Here is a 19,497-nt window from a genome sequence, read left to right on the forward strand (position 1 = left end):
ACATACCTAGAGAATACAAAGTTAAAATTTGAGCATCTTGCTGCCGTTAATTATTATTTAGATAACACTTCATATCGTATTTTAAGTGTCAATTTTTTCGTGCAGAAATATGGTAACCCTTAACCGTAACCTTTAATCTCCGCATCTAGGAAACGTATAGAGAAGTCAGTAAAGTTTTCAAGGCTTTTAGAGATCGGCATGTTAGGAATATATAGTAAAAATTTCAGGCGTTTGCTGTGCTTAGCCATCATGGGTTCAGCGGCTCGGTTTAGGTACAGAAAAAAAATGGTATAAAATCTTTTTAGGGGTTTCTAAGAGCCGCCATAAACTAAAGGTGCCTTCATAGGCCTCTTTAGGTCCACGGCAGACAAATGCTAAAAGAATCAAACCATGTGCGCCTTTTGCCTAAGCGTGAGGAAGTGTGTAATATTCATACTTTAATCCTGTACTGTAGGGTAATGACATTAAAATGGTCCTATTTAAGGGTAGACAACTGGTACCTAGCCCAAGGGATATCCAAAACACTTGGCCTACTTTTCTATCACCACCAGAATTTGAGGTATGATCCCAGGAACAATCCCGTTTTTATGCGTGGCGTTTTGGGATACATTGTATTAAGTAGGGCACAATGAGGCATGTGTATCTATAGTACCAACAATTTGATCAAGGCCGCACATACATGGGTAATATGTATCGGGAAATCCAGGTCTTACACTATACGATTTGCACCTTTTCAGTAAGCTGAAAGACCATCTGGCGAGAAAAGACAGATTCCACGATAAGGACTTCCACATAACGGTTCTGGAATGGCTTCGTCACCAAGAATGGATTTCTGTCGTCGAGAATTGAACGATTGTTAGAACGTTGCAACCATTATTTAAACAGACTTGGTAACTATGTTGAAAAATAGTGCCATGCATCTGTATCACATTAAAGTGTAGTGCAGCGTTCATGAATGTTACTTGAGCAGGCATAAAAACTTGTAGCTCATTCTTTGGAGTAGACTCGTAGATTCATTTGGTAAATGAGCAGTCATTTGTCATTTGTTAAAAGGGCAGACGCTCAGCAGACTCAATTTTCGGGTATGAATAAAGGCCTTATTTATTTCTAAATTTCGTGAGTCTTCTATGAATTTTCTATTGCTCCACACAGTGCTACCACTCTTAACGAGGGTGGTTGAACTGGACTCTGTTATATAGATCGGTATGATAATGTTATCACATTTCAAACACTCCGGTCTTGTGACCTTTTAACAAATTTTGAAAAAATAACAAACCTACAAAGTAAAAAAAATATTTCATTGGCTTTTTAAATGCTTGTACATTAGCCCACTTTTTTATAATGCTTGGCAAGAAAATTAAAAGGAAAAGAGCTTGCAACAAATTCACATTAGTCCTGTACTTCGGTATTTTCTTTCACCAAAGCCTCTTTCAGTGCGTCCACACAAAATTCACTGCACGAGTGTTCCACATACTGAATGATTTTGTGAAGGTCCTCCATATTTTGTTTCCTATGGACACTTTACCAGAAGGAGAGCATACATTTTCATTGATTTCGGTACTACGTTCACTGTTTTGAACGAAAAATTCATTGTTGTCATTACAATACTCGTTTTAAAAGCGTACAACTACACCTGGAGAGGGACTGCACTCGTACACTTCTTTAGATAGAAATTTTATTGATTTCGGTACTATATTAGCTGATTTTGGCATAAAATTGATGTGAAAATTCAATGATTTGCTACATGTATATCGGTTGTCTCCATGCAGAAATCCAATACAGATGTCTGATGATATGTGTGCAGTTGTAAGACACATAGTGAAACAGGAACCCTTTGATGTAATATTTCTGTGACATTGTTGCCACTGTATTGGCAGTAAATCTCTTATGTTTTCGGATATCAACTGAAATGATAAAAAAAGGGCTCATGCCTCTTCCTAGAACAGTCAGGGTCTAACATCATTGCGTAAAAATATCATTGCATAATAACATCAATGTTAAAAAACAACACCGCATAAAAACATATCAAAACAACAAGTGGCGAAATTTTGGCAATGGTAAAACGGATACATGCTTCCACATCAGTCTTGGTTTTTCCTATCTTCGAGATCCTAATGTGCGGTGCGAATATGTTCTGCTGCCTGTCACAACTACACTGAAGAGCCAAAGAAACTGGTACACCTGCCTGATATCATGTAAGGCCCCCACGAGCACGCAGAAGTGTCGCAACACGACGTGGCATCGTCTCGACTAATTTCTGAAGTAGTGTTGGAGGGAACTGACACCACGAATCCTGCAGGGCAGTTCATAAATCCGTAATAGTACGACGGGTTGGAGATCTCTTCTGAACAGCACTTTGCAAGGCATCCCAGATATGCACAATAATGATCACGTCTGGGGAGTTTGGTGGCCAGCGAAGTGTTTAAACTCAGAAGAGTGTTCCTGGAGCCAGTCTGTAGCAGTTCTGGACGTGTGGGGTGTCATATTGTCTTGCTGGAATTGACCAAGTCCGTCGGAATGCACAATAGACATGAACGGATGCAGGTGATCATACAGGATGCTTACGTACGTGTCACCAGCCAGAGTAGCATCTAGACGTATCACGGATGCCATATCACTTCAACTGCACAAGCCCTGCACCATTACAGAGCCTCCACCTGCAGAATGCAGGGTCCATGGATTCATCAGGCTGTCTCCATACCCGTACACGCCCATCCGCTCGGTACAATCTGAAACGAGACTCGTCCGATCAGACAACATAATTCCAGTCATCAACAGTCCAATAACGGTGTTGACGGGCCCACGCAAGGCGTAAAGCCTTATGTCGTGCAGTCATCAGGGTGCACGAGTGGGCCTTTGGCTCCGAAAGCCCACGTCGATTATGTTTCGTTGAATAGTTTGCACGCTGACACTTGTTGGTGGCCCAGCATTTAAATCTGCAGCAATTTTTCCGAACAGTTGCATTTGTGTACCTTGAACTATTCTCTTTAGTCGTCGTCGGTCCCGTTCTTGCAGGTGCACGAGTGGGCCTTTGGCTCCGAAAGCCCACGTCGATTATGTTTCGTTGAATAGTTTGCACGCTGACACTTGTTGGTGGCCCAGCATTTAAATCTGCAGGAATTTTTCCGAACGGTTGCATTTGTGTACCTTGAACTATTCTCTTTAGTCGTCGTCGGTACCGTTCTTGCAGGTGCACGAGTGGGCCTTTGGCTCCGAAAGCCCACGTCGATTATGTTGCGTTGAATAGTTTGCACGCTGACACTTGTTGGTGGCCCAGCATTTAAATCAGCAGCAATTTTCCGAACGGTTGGATTTGTGTACCTTGAACTATTCTCTTTAGTCGTCGTCGGTCCCGTTCTTGCAGGTGCACGAGTGGGCCTTTGGCTCCGAAAGCCCACGTCGATTATGTTGCGTTGAATAGTTTGCACGCTGACACTTGTTGGTGGCCCAGCATTTAAATCAGCAGCAATTTTCCGAATTGTTGGATTTGTGTACCTTGAACTATTCTCTTTAGTCGTCGTCGGTCCCGTTCTTGCAGGATCTTTTTTCGGCCGCAGCGATGTCGGAGATTTGATGTTTTACCGGATTCCTGATATTCATGGTACACTCGTGAAATGGTGGTACTGGAAAATCCCCACTTCATCGCTACCTCGGAGATGCTGTGTCCCATCCCTCGTGCGCCGACTTTAACACCGCGTTGAAACTCATTTAAAATCTGACAACTTGCCATTGTAGTAGCAGTAACTGACCTAACAACTGCGCAAGACACTGGTTGTCTTATATAGGCGTTGCCGACCGCAGCGCCGTATTCTGCCTCTTTACATTTCTCTGTATTGGAATACGAATTCCTGTACCAATTTCTTTGCCGCTTCAGTGTATATGTTCTGTAACCTTTGCATCAATGTTTTGCGCCAGGAAGGGACGTGCATCTTAAGGGAGTGACCTACTGCTTACTACTGCTAAGCAGAAGTCTTACAGAGGATGCTGTTGTCGACAGCTGGTGGCTTCCAGCACTCTTGACCAGACCGCGTGATTCATAGTTTCAATACGCTAACAGCTTGATCTTCTGCTAGACGATGCTTGGAAGCTCTATTCAGCTGCAGATTCTTGCCGACAGCGTGTGCTCTGATCTGGCCTCTGACAGCTGCGACTTTTTCGTGTTGAAATGCCACATATAGCTATGTTCCATTATTCTCGTAAAAATGTCTTTGATTTAGACATTGGCATTTGTCCTGTTTTTCTGTGGTCACGATTCGTCTTATCACTTTGTCTTAAGTTACACAGACTCACACACACAAATTTTTGTGGTGTATTTTACAAGTATAGTATCTTAATCTTTTATCTGTTGTTACTTTATTTTTATTTTTTTCTTTACTTTTTTTTCTTCACAGCTATCACACAAGTTTGCACCTCAGAAGATGAATGTGCATCTCTTGATTTTAAGTTTTCTGCAGGACATGTATTTAAGTTAAGGTTACGCCCAACTTAGATGAATTTTGAATTCTCATTGTTTTTCAATATGCATTAAAGTGCAAGTGTGTTTCCTACATTTTTTATGTTTCCTGTCATTTTAACTCAGGTCATGTGGGCTATGGCTGCAACACTACCATAAAAATCATACTACTGGAAGAGAAAAAAAACTTCTACTCTCCACTTCAGGTTGAGCAGTTGACTTGACAGTATGCATGTGGTGTCTCTGTGTACAGATCTGTCACTGGTGGATGGTGATATGATTCCAGGGTAGGTTGAACTCAATGCTCATGGCTCGGTCTAATCCTGCATGGGACAGCATGAACACAGCCTGCTGATGGTGGTGCAACTCACTGCCAATGATGTTCCAGACTGTGATGTGGTAGGAGAATGCTGAGTGTAATGAAACTTAAGGCAAGCTAGCTCCAAGCTTAATTGTTTAAAATATGATGTTAGAGGGTTGGGAGGCTTATTTAAACTTGATCAGGTGCATTTTGACTTGGGGTAGGTGGTGAGTAAATCAGGGGGAATGGAGCAGTGTGTATAGTATGGTGTGTGGTGTGATATTTTCTGTGTCATGTAAGATGTGTGATAAGATATGGTGTGGTGCATGATGTGTGATTGTGTGGTATGTGGTAGGTGTTATGTGCAGTGTGTGAGGTGTGGTGTATAGTGTTTGTGGTGTGTGATACATGGTGTAGGTGATGTGTAGTATGTGTGGGGGGGAGGGGTTGTTGTTGAGTGTTGTGTGTGCTCAGTGAGGTGTGGTTTCTGGTGTGTGTCATTTGTAGTGTATCAGCTATGTTGTGTGTGATGTGTTGTGTGATGTGATGTGTGTTGTGGCCTGCAGTGTGTTGTCAGTGGTGGACCATGGTTTTTGATGAGTAGTGCACTGTGTTTGTATTGTGCTTGATGTTGTATTGAGTTTGATATGGTTTGTTATATGCAGTGGTGTGTGTTGTGGTGTGGTGTACTGTGTGCTTTGTGGTAAGATGTGTGTATGGTGAGGTGTTGTGTGTGTTGCATTAAATGTGTAGTGTAGTGCGTGGTGTTGTGTTTTGTGTTGTGATATGTGGTTTGGTTTATGGTGTGTGATGAGAGGTGTGTGGTGTGAGGTATGTGGCATGTTGTGGTGTGAGAGGTATATATGGTGTCTGGTGTTTAGTAGATGTGGTACATGTAGTGTGCATTGTGTATTATATGTCATATGGTGGCATTTGTGGTTTGAGGTATGTAGTGAGTGAGATGGTATGCAGTGTGGTGTAGTCTGTTATGATAAGTGGTGAGGTATGTTTGGCGTATGTGTGGTGTATGTGTGTACTGTATGAAGTGTGTGGTATTTGATGTGTGGTAAAGTGTATTATTTGTGGTATATGGTGTATAGTTTGTGGTTTTTGGTTTGTTGTGTATCAGGTGTGTGGTATGTGTGATGTTGGATATGTGGTGTTCTGTGTGTTTTGGGTTGTGTTGTGTGGTATGGTGTGTGGTGTGGTGTGTGTGGTGAGAGGTATGAAGTGTCTGGTATGGTGTGTTATGTAGGTATGTGTGATATGATGTGAGTGGTATGTATACTGTCTGGTGGGTGGTTGTATGGTTTGTGTAGTGTGTGGTGTATGTAGCATTTGTGATTTGTGGGGTATGGTGTATGGGGTGGTGTGTGGCGAGGTCTGTTACAGTGAGTAGTGTGGTGTTCATGTGTGTGTGTGTGTGTGTGTGTGTGTGTGTGTGTGTGTGTGTGTGACATGTACATGTGGTGTGGTCTGTACTGTATGATTGGTGGTATATTGCATATGGTTTAAGGTGTCTTGTTTGTTGTGTGAGTGATTTGTGGTGTGTATGCTCTTAGGATGTGGTCCTGTGTGTGGTGTTGTATTCTGAATTGTGGTGTATGGGTTGGCATCTGATGGGAAGTATGTTGTAAGAGGTGTGTGGTGTGAGATTTGTAGTATAGTGTGGTATGTTGTGGTGCAAGAGGTGTGTGTGGTGTCTGATGATTAGTGTGTGTCATGCATGTAGTATTTGTTGTGTGTGGTGTGTGTGTAGCATTTGTGGTTTGATGTTTTGGTAAATGGGATGATGTGTAGTGTGATGTGCTCTGTTGTGATGTATAGAGTGGTGTGTCATGTGGTGTGTGGTTTGTGGTATGTACTGTGAGTGCACTGCATGAAGTATGTTGTGTATGGTGTTGTGTGTGGTATATAGTTTGTGATATATAGTGTATGGTTTGTAGTGCTTGGTTTACTTTGTGAATGGTGTGTAGTATGTGAGAGGTGTATATGGTGTCTGGTGTTTAGTATATGCAGTACATACTGTAGGAGGTAGTATGTGGTATGCAGTGTGTGTTGTGGTGTCATGTCATTTGTGGTGTAATATGCAGTGTGGAGTGGCTGTTGCATTGTGGTTGTGTGTGACATGTTTTGTGTATTATGTGTGGTTTGTGTGCTGTGCTGAGATATGTAGTGTGGATGTGAGGAGCGGAGTGCTTTGATGTGTGGTGTATTGAGTAAAGTTTGTATGCTGTGTGTGTGGTGTCTGGTGTGGCACAATGAGTGTGGTGTACATACCAAATGGTGTTAAGATAATGGTATGTGGCATGTACAGTGTGGTGTGGTTTGTGCAGTGTGTAGTGTGGTATAGTGTATGACGTATGATGTGTGGAGTGAGGTGTGTCTTGTGTGTGGTATGTAATATGTGGTTGTATTGTATGAGCTTTGTGGGGTAGTATGTGTTGTGTGTGTGTTGTATGCGGTGTGAGGTATATCTGACATATTGTGTTGAGGTATGGTCTGGCATGTGGTTTATGTTGTGTGTGTGATTTGTGTGGTGGGTGGTAGGTTGTATGTGTTGTGAGATGAGCTTGGTGTGATGAATGTTTTGTGTGGTGTGGTTGCTGTGATATGTGATCTATATGGTGTATGCTGTGTAGTGTGGTGGAAGGTACGTTATATGTTGTGTGCGATGGGCTTGGTGTGGTGAATGTTTTGTGTGGTGTGGTTGCTGTGATGTGTGAAATATGTGGTGTATGGTGTGTAGTGTGGTGTGTGTGGGCTGTGGTGTGGTGTGTTGCCAGGTGTGGTGTCTGGCATGTATGTGGTGTGTGGAGTTGTGCAACACATAGTTAAAATTACCATACATCTCTGAATGAATAATAGTTGGTGGGAAAACATGTTAAGTAGTTTTTCATGCCACGGAAGGGGTTATCGTGTGTAGGGTGCAAGACATCAGTCAGACTGGCATCCTTTGTCTAACAGTCAGGTCTGCACCTGCAGGGGAAACAAACACTCTTTGTCTTAGAACTGGTACAGGAGGTGACCTTGGGAGACAATGGCTTTTGTCTCAAACCCCAGGCTCAGTGTAGCACCTTTTGTCTAAAACACACACATGGACCTGCAGGGGAAACATACAAGTTGTGCCTCAGAGGAAAACCCAGGAAATATAACAACAATGGAAGCTGGGATAGCATCCAGCATGACACTGCACTATCATCAGTTTTTGAATTTCCCAACAGTTTATGCTGATGACAACAGTGACATCACAGAAGTGGGATAAACTCACTAGCACATTGTGCTATTTTAAATTCCTACCTAATTATAAATTTGGAACCATTTTATACATAGGGCAAGTGGCCTATATTAGAGTGGTGACCTTGGGAGACAAAACATTTGTTCCAGAACTGGGAAACCCAGAGGGGAAGGAGTGACATGCAAAAATCAGTTAACAGAACAGTAGGGTGATTAGGAAACAATAGACCTTTGTTCTAGAGAAATGGAGGACGAGGACGACATGAAAAACCACTTAACAGAACGATAAAGGGGGTAGGGGAAGGTAGGAGGTAGCATCACTGTTGTTCCAGAAATCGCCCAGACTACCTACTTGCATCAAACAAGGTACTGCACAAGGTTACTCACTGATAAAACACTAAGCTACTATTCGGTTTTTATGGCAGTTGAACTCCCCATCAACCAGCCAGATTCTTGTTTTCTGTGATTCCCTAAGTTACTTAGTGCATAGTTAGATGAGGGAAAATTTCTTCTAAAGGGCACAGGAATTTTATCAACGTTATTCTTCATCTGTTACCAGTTTGCCACTATTATTTCAACAAGCACATAGAATTATTACGTTCATTTGTTACATCACAAGATCTTATGTGACCTGAAATCATGACACCTACAAATTAGAGAACATTATTGAACATGGTTAGGAGTTTCAGTCTATTTTGCCTCAACTGCTGAGACCGACTTAAAAAAATGGGTAAAAAAATAGCGTTTAATTACCTGTGAATGGCATTATCCTGAACAGGAACCTAGTGTCTTACCATTGTGTTACGTTTCTCAGTACCACATTTGATACTCTCCATATCTAGTTGTGATTGAACTTCCGTTATACACATATACATGGGATGGAGGAACAGGACCAAAAAATATAAGAAGCCTTTGTGGGCTTACATCCCTGTGGAGATGTCAGTTCAGAGATCTCTGTCAGGTTTATGAAGACAGTATTAGATTGACTAAGAATTAGTAAGTAAATTGTAAGGAGACGACCATGAAGCAACATAGCGACAGTGTGTCAACAACTCTATAACTACCTGTTGTTTGTGGTCTTCAATCCTGAGACTGGTTTGATGCAGCTCTCCATGCTACTCTACCCTATGCAAGCTTCTTCATCTCCCAGTACCTACTGCAACACACATCCTTCTGACTCTGTTAAGTGTATTCATCTCTTGGTCTCCCTCTACAATTTTTACCCTCCACGCTGCCCTCTAATACTAAATTGGTGATCCCTTAATGCCTCAGAATTTGTCCTACCAACCGATCACTTCTCCTAGTCATGTTGTGTCACAAATTTCTCTCCTCTCCAATTCTATTCAATACTTCCTCATTAGTTATGTGATCTACCCAGCTAATCTTAAGCATTCTTCTGTAGCACCACATTTCGAAAGCGTCGATTCTCTTTTTGTCTAAACTATTTATCGTCCACATTTCACTTCAATACATGGCTACACTCCATACAAATACTTTCAGAAATGACTTCCTGACACTTAAATCTATACTCGATGTTAACAAATTTCTCTTCTTCAGAAACGCTTTCCTTGACATTGCCAGTCTACATTTTATATCCTCTCTACTTCGACCATCATCAGTTATTTTGCTCCCCAAATAGCAAAACTCATTTACTACTTTAAGTGTCTCATTTCCTAATCTAATCCCCTCAGCATCACCCGATTTAATTTGACTACATTCCATTATCCTCGTTTTGCTTTTGTTGATGTTCATCTTATATCCTCCCTTCAAGACACTGTCCATTCCGTTCAGATGCTCTTCCAGGTCCTTTGCTGTCTTTGACAGAATTACAATGTCATCGGCGAACCTCAAAGTTTTTATTTCTTCTCCATGGATTTTAATTCCTACTCCGAATTTTTCCTTTTGTTTCCTTCACTGCTTGCTCAATATACAGATTGAATAACATCGAGGATATGCTACAACCCTGTCTCACTCCCTTCCCAACCACTGCTTCCCATTCATGCCCCTCGACTCCTATAACTGCCATTTGGTTTCTGTTCAAATTGTAAATAGCCTTTCGCTCCCTGTATTTTACCCCTGCCACATTCAGAATTTGAAAGAGAGTATTTCAGTCAACATTTTCAAAAGCTTTCTCTAAGTCTACAAATGCTAGAAATGTAGGTTTGTCTTTCCTTAATCTATTTTCTAAGATAAGTCGTAGGGTCAGTATTGCCTCACGTGTTCCAATATTTCTGCGGAATCCAAACTGATCTTCCCCGAGGTCGGCTTCTACCAGTTTTTCCATTCGTCTGCAAAGAATTCGCGTTAGTATTTTGCAGCCGTGGCTTATTAAACTGATAGTTCGGTAATTTTAACATCTGTCAACACCTGCTTTCTTTAGGATTGGAATTATTATATTCTTCTTGAAGTCTGAAGGTATTTCGCCTGTCTCATACATCTTGCTCACTAGATGGTAGAGTTTCGTTAGGCCTGGCTCTCCCAAGGCTGTCAGTAGTTCTAATGGAAAGTTATCTACTCCTGGGGCTTTGTTTCGACTTAGGTCTTTCAGTGCTCTGTCAAACTCTTCACGCAGTATAACTACCTAAAGAAAGAAATTTTCCTGGCGTTATGAAGCTTCACTGTCAGAGAGTGTTGTGCACAAAGGTGATTTTTTTCTAGTGAGAGTAGTATTTTGTATATGTAACAGCAGTATTCATCATACACCTTAGAACAGGCTCGACGGCTGTTGGAAAGATTTCTTACGAAAATTCAAAGGCGAACATTTTATTTTCACGTATACGATGGTAAAAATCGCATTCTCAGATAACTTTGTAGACTTTGTGATCAGTTTTTTCCATGCTGAGTCAGACATTGCAGAAAAAGACTTTTCACTGTGCAGCGAAGTGTGCTGTTTGGAAACTTCCTGGTGGGTTAAAACGTGTGCTGGACTGGAATTCTCATCTGGGCCTTGATCTAAGACGAGCTATCCAAGCACGACTCAGAATGCGACGAAAATGGCTTGTTACCCACGATTTATGAATAGAACCCGATAGATAGGAATTCAAACAGCAGATAAAGGCGAAATTCTAAACAGGCCCCAGCGGTGGACCCACCGTGCATTACATCACTGGAGTTCGTTAAAAATCTAGGACGATTCTAACACAAAGAAGTCGACTCTACTTTGAATTTAGAGTTACTGTTGTGAAACACCATTTAAGAATATAGACAAATATCGGCTGTAGAGATAATGGCCATGTAGCTACATTCTGTACAGCCACAGAAAACGTGTGCTCACATGTGAGAGGTAGTGGGTAGGAAGGGTCATATGAAGAAGACCGGCAAGAAGACTGCACCTCCTACAATTTTTAATACTTGAGAAACCCACAGGGAATATGGAAGACCTGAGAAAGAGTGTATACCTACCAAATACTATTGTTGTTGTTGTTGTGGTCTTCAGTCCTGAGACTGGTTTGATGCAGCTCTCCATGTTACTCTATCCTGTGCAAGCTTCTTCATCTCCCAGTACCTACTGCAACCTACATCCTTCTGAATCTGCTTAGTGTATTGATCTCTTGGTCTCCCTCTACGATTTTTACCCTCCACGCTGCCCTCCAATGCTAAATTTGTGATCCCTTGATGCCTTAAAACATGTCCTACCAACCGATCCCTTCTTCTAGTCAAGTTGTGCCACAAACTTCTCTTCTCCCCAATCCTATTCAATACCTCCTCATTAGTTACGTGATCTACCCACCTTATCTTCAGCATTCTTCTGTAGCACCACATTTCGAAAGCTTCTATTCTCTTCTTGTCCAAACTGGTTATCGTCCATGTTTCACTTCCATACATGGCTACACTCCATACAAATATTTTTAGAAACAACTTCCTGACACCCAAATCAATACTCGATGTTAACAAATTTCTCTTCTTGAGAAACGCTTTCCTTGCCATTGCCAGTCTACATTTTATATCCTCTCTACTTCGACCATCATCAGTTATTTTACTCCCTAAATAGCAAAACTCCTTTACTACTTTAAGTGTCTCATTTCCTAATCTAATCCCCTCAGCATCACCCGATTTAATTTGACTACATTCCATTATCCTCGTTTTGCTTTTGTTGATATTCATCTTATATCCTCCTTTCAAGACACTGTCCATTCCGTTCAACTGCTCTTCCAAGTCCTTTGCTGTCTCTGACAGAATTACAATGTCATCGGCGAACCTCAAAGTTTTTACTTCTTCTCCATGAATTTTAATACCTACTCCGAATTTTTCTTTTGTTTCTTTTACTGCTTGCTCAATATACAGATTGAATAACATCGGGGAGAGGCTACAACCCTGTCTCACTCCTTTCCCAACCATTGCTTCCCTTTCATGCCCCTCGACTCTTATAACTGCCATCTGGTTTCTGTACAAATTGTAAATAGCCGCCGGCCGAAGTGGCCGTGCGGTTAAAGGCGCTGCAGTCTGAAACCGCAAGACCGCTACGGTCGCAGGTTCGAATCCTGCCTCGGGCATGGATGTTTGTGTGTCCTTAGGTTAGTTAGGTTTAACTAGTTCTAAGTTCTAGGGGACTAATGACCTCAGCAGTTGAGTCCCATAGTGCTCAGAGCCATTTTTGTAAATAGCCTTTCGCTACCTGTATTTTACCCCTGCCACCTTCAGAATTTGAAAGAGAGTATTCCAGTTAACGTTGTCAAAAGCTTTCTCTAAGTCTACAAATGCTAGAAATGTAGGTTTGCCTTTTCTTAATCTTTCTTCTAAGATAAGTCGTAAGGTTAGTATTGCCTCTCGTGTTCCAACATTTCTACGGAATCCAAACTGATCTTCCCCGAGGTCCGCTTCTACCAGTTTTTCCATTCGTCTGTAAAGAATTCGCGTTAGTATTTTGCAGCTGTGACTTATTAAACTGATAGTTCGGTAATTTTCACATCTGTCAACACCTGCCTTCTTTGGGATTGGAATTATTATATTCTTCTTGAAGTCTGTGGGTATTTCGCCTCACCGGATGGTAGAGATTTGTCATGACTGGCTCTCCCAAGGCCATCAGTAGTTCTAATGGAATGTTGTCTACTCCCGGGGCCTTGTTTCGACTCAGGTCTTTCAGTGCTCTGTCAAACTCTTCACGCAGTATCTTATCTCCCATTTCATCTTCATCTACATCCTCTTCCATTTCCATAATATTGTCCTCAAGTACATCACCCTTGTATAAACCCTCTATATACTCCTTCCACCTTTCTGCCTTCCCTTCTTTGCTTAGAACTGGGTTGCCATCTGAGCTCTTGATATTCATACAAGTGGTTCTCTTCTCTCCAAAGGTCTCTTTAATTTTCCTGTGGGCAGTATCTATCTTACCCCTAGTGAGACAAGCCTCTACATCCTTACATTTGTCCTCTAGCCATCCCTGCTTAGCCATTTTGCACTTCCTGGCGATCTCATTTTTGAGACGTTTGTATTCCCTTTTGCCTGCTTCATTTACTGCATTTTTGTATTTTCTCCTTTCATCAATTAAATTCAATATTTCTTCTGTTACCCAAGGATTTCTATTAGCCCTCGTCTTTTTACCTACTTGATCCTCTGCTGCCTTCACTACTTCATCCCTCAGAGCTACCCATTCTTCTTCTACTGTATTTCTTTCCCCCATTCCTGTCAATTGTTCCCTTATGCTCTCCCTGAAACTCTCTACAACCTCTGGTTCTTTCAGTTTATCCAGGTCCCATCTCCTTAAATTCCCACCTTTTTGCAGTTTCTTCTGTTTCAATCTGCAGTTCATAGCCAATAGATTGTGGTCAGAATCCACATCTGCCCCTGGAAATGTCTTACAATTTAAAACCTGGTTCCTAAATCTCTGTCTTACCATTATATAATCTATCTGATACCTATTAGTATCTCCAGGATTCTTCCAGGTATACAACCTTCTTTTATGATTCTTGAACCAAGTGTTAGCTATGATTAAGTTATGCTCTGTGCAAAATTCTACAAGGCGGCTTCCTCTTTCATTTCTTCCCCCCAATCCATATTCACCTACTACGTTTCCTTCTCTCCCTTTTCCTACTGACGAATTCCAGTCACCCATGACTATTAAATTTTCGTCTCCCTTCACTACCTGAATAATTTCTTTTATCTCATCATACATTTCATCTATTTCTTCATCATCTGCAGAGCTAGTTGGCATATAAACTTGTACTACTGTAGTAGGCATGGGCTTTGTGTCTATCTTGGCCACAATAATGCGTTCACTATGCTGTTTGTAGTAGCTTACCCGCACTCCTATTTTTTTATTCATTATTAAACCTACTGCTGCATTACCTCTATTTGATTTTGTATTTATAACCCTGTAATCACCTGACCAAAAGTCTTGTTCCTCCTGCCACCGAACTTCACTAATTCCCACTATATCTAACTTTAACCTATCCATTTCCCTTTTTAAATTTTCTAACCTACCTGCCCGATTAAGGGATCTGACATTCCACGCTCCGATCCGTAGATTGCCAGTTTTCTTTCTCCTGATAACGACGTCCTCTTGAGTAGTCCCCGCCCGGAGATCCGAATGGGGGACTATTTTACCTCCGGAATATTTTACCCAAGAGGACGCCATCATCATTTAATCATACAGTAAAGCTGCATGTAAAGCTGCATGTCCTCGGGAAAAATTACGGCTGTAGTTTCCCCTTGCTTTCAGCCGTTCGCAGTACCAGCACAGCAAGGCCGTTTTGGTTAATGTTACAAGGCCAGATCAGTCAATCATCCAGACTGTTGCCCCTGCAACTACTGAAAAGGCTGCTGCCCCTCTTCAGGAACCACATGTTTGTCTGGCCTCTCAACAGATACCCCTCCGTTGTGGTTGCACCTACGGTACGGCCATCTGTATCGCTGAGGCACGCAAGCCTCCCCACCAACGGCAAGGTCCATGGTTCATGGGGGAAGGCAAAGACAGCTAATAGTATATATTAGAGAAAGTAGATTAGATAGGCTACTTACATTCACGTGATTGAAACATTAATCAGGGGAAGATAGATGAAAATCTGTCAGAAGAAAGTAAAGGAATTGGTTAAGAGCAATGATGTGGATCATCATCATCATTATTATTATTTACTTTGCGCCTTTGTCCCACTCCAACGCGGGGTCGGCCTTGTTACTATGGATTTGGCGATGTTAGTGTCTGAGGGTGGCCGGATGCCCTTCCTGTAGTCATATCGTACACCCCCCCCCCACCCCCCCCCACCCCGCCCCCGGGACAGAATCAGTGTACCACAGGTACAGATGAGGTTCTTCTACAACCAGAACAAGACGCCTTAATTCAGAATAATGTTGCTGATAGTACAACAAAAGCCGATGATTTGGGTTCGATGACAAAGCATAAGTTAGGGATGTCTTAGAGAAAACAGCAATCACCCACTGTTAATAAGGCTACTTATTTACACAAAAAAGTGCCATTACCGGTTTCGTACCGACAGGTTTATCTTCAGATGGCTGTTCGCGTTTAGATACGCGTTTGTTGATGTTAACGTTAGTTTCTGGCTCTTTAATCCCATTTTTAATGAAATTTCCTTGGGGTGATGGTGCCATTCAGGAATAAAGAGAAAAACACAGTATGAAAATTATCTATTTAACTGTAAATGTGCCCAATATCGAATTAACATAATGTAAACAAATCTTTAAGGTAGAACTGGTTAAGTTTTATGTTACCTGAGTCTAAAATCCTGCGTCATTATGTTGGAATGTTGACTACTTGTGTTCACAAAATAATGAGGAGTATATACAGCCCTTTTCTGATAAATATGTATATACATAACAAATATAACATCGCCAAAGAATTTCTCTCTCAGAGACGTTACAATATGTATGTTGATGTGGCAGTAGAATTTTATATAATCCATTATGGAGTCGAGGTAGCAGTTGTCGTTATACTGATTATCACTGTTAGCATTCAACCGCGATTCTTATACATATTTTAACAACGCGTTTCAAGAGACAATGCTCTCATCATCAGGTTGTAAAATCTATGTCATGAATTAAACGGACTAAAAAGACCAAATATCATCACCAATAGTTGGGAAGTCCATAGAGTAAAACAGAATTAAAAGTATATTGGACTGTGAGTCCTCGTCTTACATTGAAGTTGTTGCCACAAGTCAATGGCCGTCCCATAGCTACCAAATATGCTGTCGACTGCGCCGGCTCGGGAGCTGTTGTGGACTGACGTGCCTAGGTGTTGTGGCGTGGTTACAGCCGTATGCTTGACGGTAACGCTATGCTATTGGGCGCCTCATTTCCTTATTGCATTGGTCTGCCATCGTTAGCCTATCGCAACTCCGTCATTGACATGCTACAAGTTTAAAGCATGTCAATGACGGAGTTGCGATAGGCTAACGATGGCAGACCAATGCAATAAGGAAATGAGGCGCCCAATAGCATAGCGTTACCGTCAAGCATACGGCTGTAACCACGCCACAACACCTAGGCACGTCAGTCCACAACAGCTCCCGAGCCGGCGCAGTCGACAGCATATTTGGTAGCTATGGGACGGCCATTGACTTGTGGCAACAACTTCAATGTAAGACGAGGACTCACAGTCCAATATACTTTTAATTCTGTTTTACTCTATGGACTTGCCAACTATTGGTGATGATATTTGGTCTTTTTAGTCCGTTTAATTCATGACATAGATTTTACAACCTGATGATGAGAGCATTGTCTCTTGAAACGCGTTGTTAAAATATGTATAAGAATCGCGGTTGAATGCTAACAGTGATAATCAGTGGCAGTAGAAAATTTAAAAACTATAAAAGTTGCAAGACATACAGTGTACACTCAGTGAGCATTGAGTAATGAAATAAATAAATAAAGGAACTCATTTGTTAGACAATGTTACTGAAATAATATGTAAATGTCGTGCATTTGCAGGGAACAAAAGAAATGATGAGAAACAGTGCAGACACATAAATACTGCGCCGGTGGACTCTAGCTTGACACATGAAAAGGTAGCCTCATGAATATTCTTGAAGAGATAGAAATATATGCAAATAACAGAAAATCACACATAATCTCCTCAATCAATAGACAGTTAGCTAATGCAGCCGTTGCACAGACTTTCATTCACCAGCTTTCCAATTTAGAACTTAAATAAATAAACATTACTCACTTTGATAATGACAACATGCTAACAGTAACCCAACTTGAAACACTACACTAAATTGTAACAGCTTGTTTAATCATACATTAATACAATAATTAAATAATTTGAACTTTCAGCTAGCTATATGTGTTAATATAATGTCTGATTTCATAATATTTATTTATGTACAATTGTTTCTCACCATCTATTTTGGTCTATGTGAACACCACAATATTTTCATAATATCACTTCAGTAACTTTTCAAGGAAACCTTGTTTGTAATCAGTGCTCACTGAATGTTAACTGTATGTTGTATCAAATGTTTATAGTTTTAAAGTTTTCTACTGTCATATCAATGCACATATTGTAACATGTCTGTGAAAGAAATTACTTGGCACTGTTATGTTTGTGATATATACTACATATATATACTATTCACTATTTTGTGAACATATGCAATCAACATTGAGATATAATGATGCAGGTATTTCTCTGTAATTAAATTAAATCCATAATAGTTGACTTTAAGGATTAGTCTGCATTGTGTTAGTTCATTATTAGGTTCGGTTACAGTAAAATAGGACATTTGGAATATCGTTTCTTGTTGTAAGGCACCACCACCCTATGAACTTCCGCCACAAGAGGGGAAATGGAGGTGAAAACTAATGTAAACATCAACAAACGTGTATCCAATCGTGAACAGCCATATGAAGATGAACCACTTGGTACGAAATCGACAATGGCACTATTTTTGTAAATAAATAGCATTGTTAACAGTGGCTGGTTGCTGATTTCTTCATTGCAGGAATCGACTTCTGTTTTGCACATAGCTCTGGTCTCAAAATATCAGTTTTGGACAAAAAAGCATGTCATATAGTTTCTGCCAAAGGTACACCCTAGCTGCTCTGAAGCCAATGCTCATGAGGTTTTACTAGAATATGTGGATCCAAAGAAGATTTATAATCAAATTGAGAACTCTATGCTGCTAGCAACTACATATCAAAATATAGCAGGAGTACTAGGGGGGCAAAACCAATACCGTAACAATCACAGGTCAAGATCTAACGTCAAGGCCTCACAAACTTTGGCAGCTGTCCTTATCTTCTAAGTTGAGGGTCAAAGTCATGATGCAGTCGTCCACCTCTAAGGCCATGGTTCAATGTCCTCCTCAGTCAAAACCCTCCCACCTCCTCACCTCACTCCCCTGCCCCTTCTTTTCTCCACTTGCATCTTTCTCATATGAGGGAGAAAGGTAAATGCATCAATTTGAGGTAAGGGACGCTAGTCTGGAAACGACCGAGCCGAAAGTTGTAAGCGAAAGTCGTTCTGATACCTCTGACGGTGGAATACATGTAGCAGTACTGTTTTTGCTAAGATTGTAGGGTAGGTAACTTTCAGAGGTTGTAGTATGGAGTAAAACAAGAACAAATTGTCTAATAAACATGGGTTCTAAATTTCATAGGCTACCTTAAGAGCTGTGAGCACTTGTTCATCTTTGCTGCTGTGAAATACATCTCTTCCACCAAACAAGTGCCCATAGCTGTCAAGGTATGCATTTTACAGCCTATATTTACTGGCCTCTTTTCTTGTTTTGGTACCTCCTTCTTCCATTAGAAGAGGTGAGTTGCACAGTATCAAAGATGAACAAACGTTCACAGCACTTAAAGCTTGCATTTTAGAGCCCATGTTTACCATACATTTTGCCTTGTTTTGGCCTGTACTAGGACATCTGAAAGTTGCCCACCCACAGACTTAGCAACAACAGCGCCGACACGTGTATTTGATTGTCAGATTCGTTTATTTCCATACCAAGATCTCTTAGCTCAAACTGATACATCAACCTTTCTACATCTTCACAGTATAATTTGTCAGTGGATCCAGTCATGTAAACATAGGTATGCAAGTAGACAATGACTGTCATGTAGCGTGAGCCATGGTGTCAGAGTGCAGTTTATAGATACGGAGTGGGATGAGCTAAGCATGCAATGCCATACAACAATGATCATATAACAACAGAGTACAATGTGTCATGTCCTTCTCCACGAGACATCTGCTTCTTTGGTGTTAAACTGTAGATCATAGATATGTATGGCGTGCAGTACTTGAGGTAAAATCCGTAAACTACAATTTAATTACAGCATTTATGTATTATGAATTTATATGGTTTAGGTGGTGCATCATTGATTGTGTTTGAGAGACTGAGTTACAGTGACAACCATGTGCCAAAGCTGTACCCAGTGATGTATGTTATGTGCACAAGAATCATGTACACATAGATGACTCAGAACAGTACATAATTTCATGTCTCCATGCAGTGCCAAAGTTGACTGTTATCGTCCTCATACGTATTAAATCAATAAAAGCTTCATTTTTCAGTTGGAAATCCTTGGTCTTTTGTTGCACTTACCTGTC

Source organism: Schistocerca nitens, chromosome 4 (genome assembly GCF_023898315.1).
Source record: "Schistocerca nitens isolate TAMUIC-IGC-003100 chromosome 4, iqSchNite1.1, whole genome shotgun sequence".
In the NCBI taxonomy this organism is placed as follows: Eukaryota; Metazoa; Arthropoda; class Insecta; order Orthoptera; family Acrididae; genus Schistocerca; species Schistocerca nitens.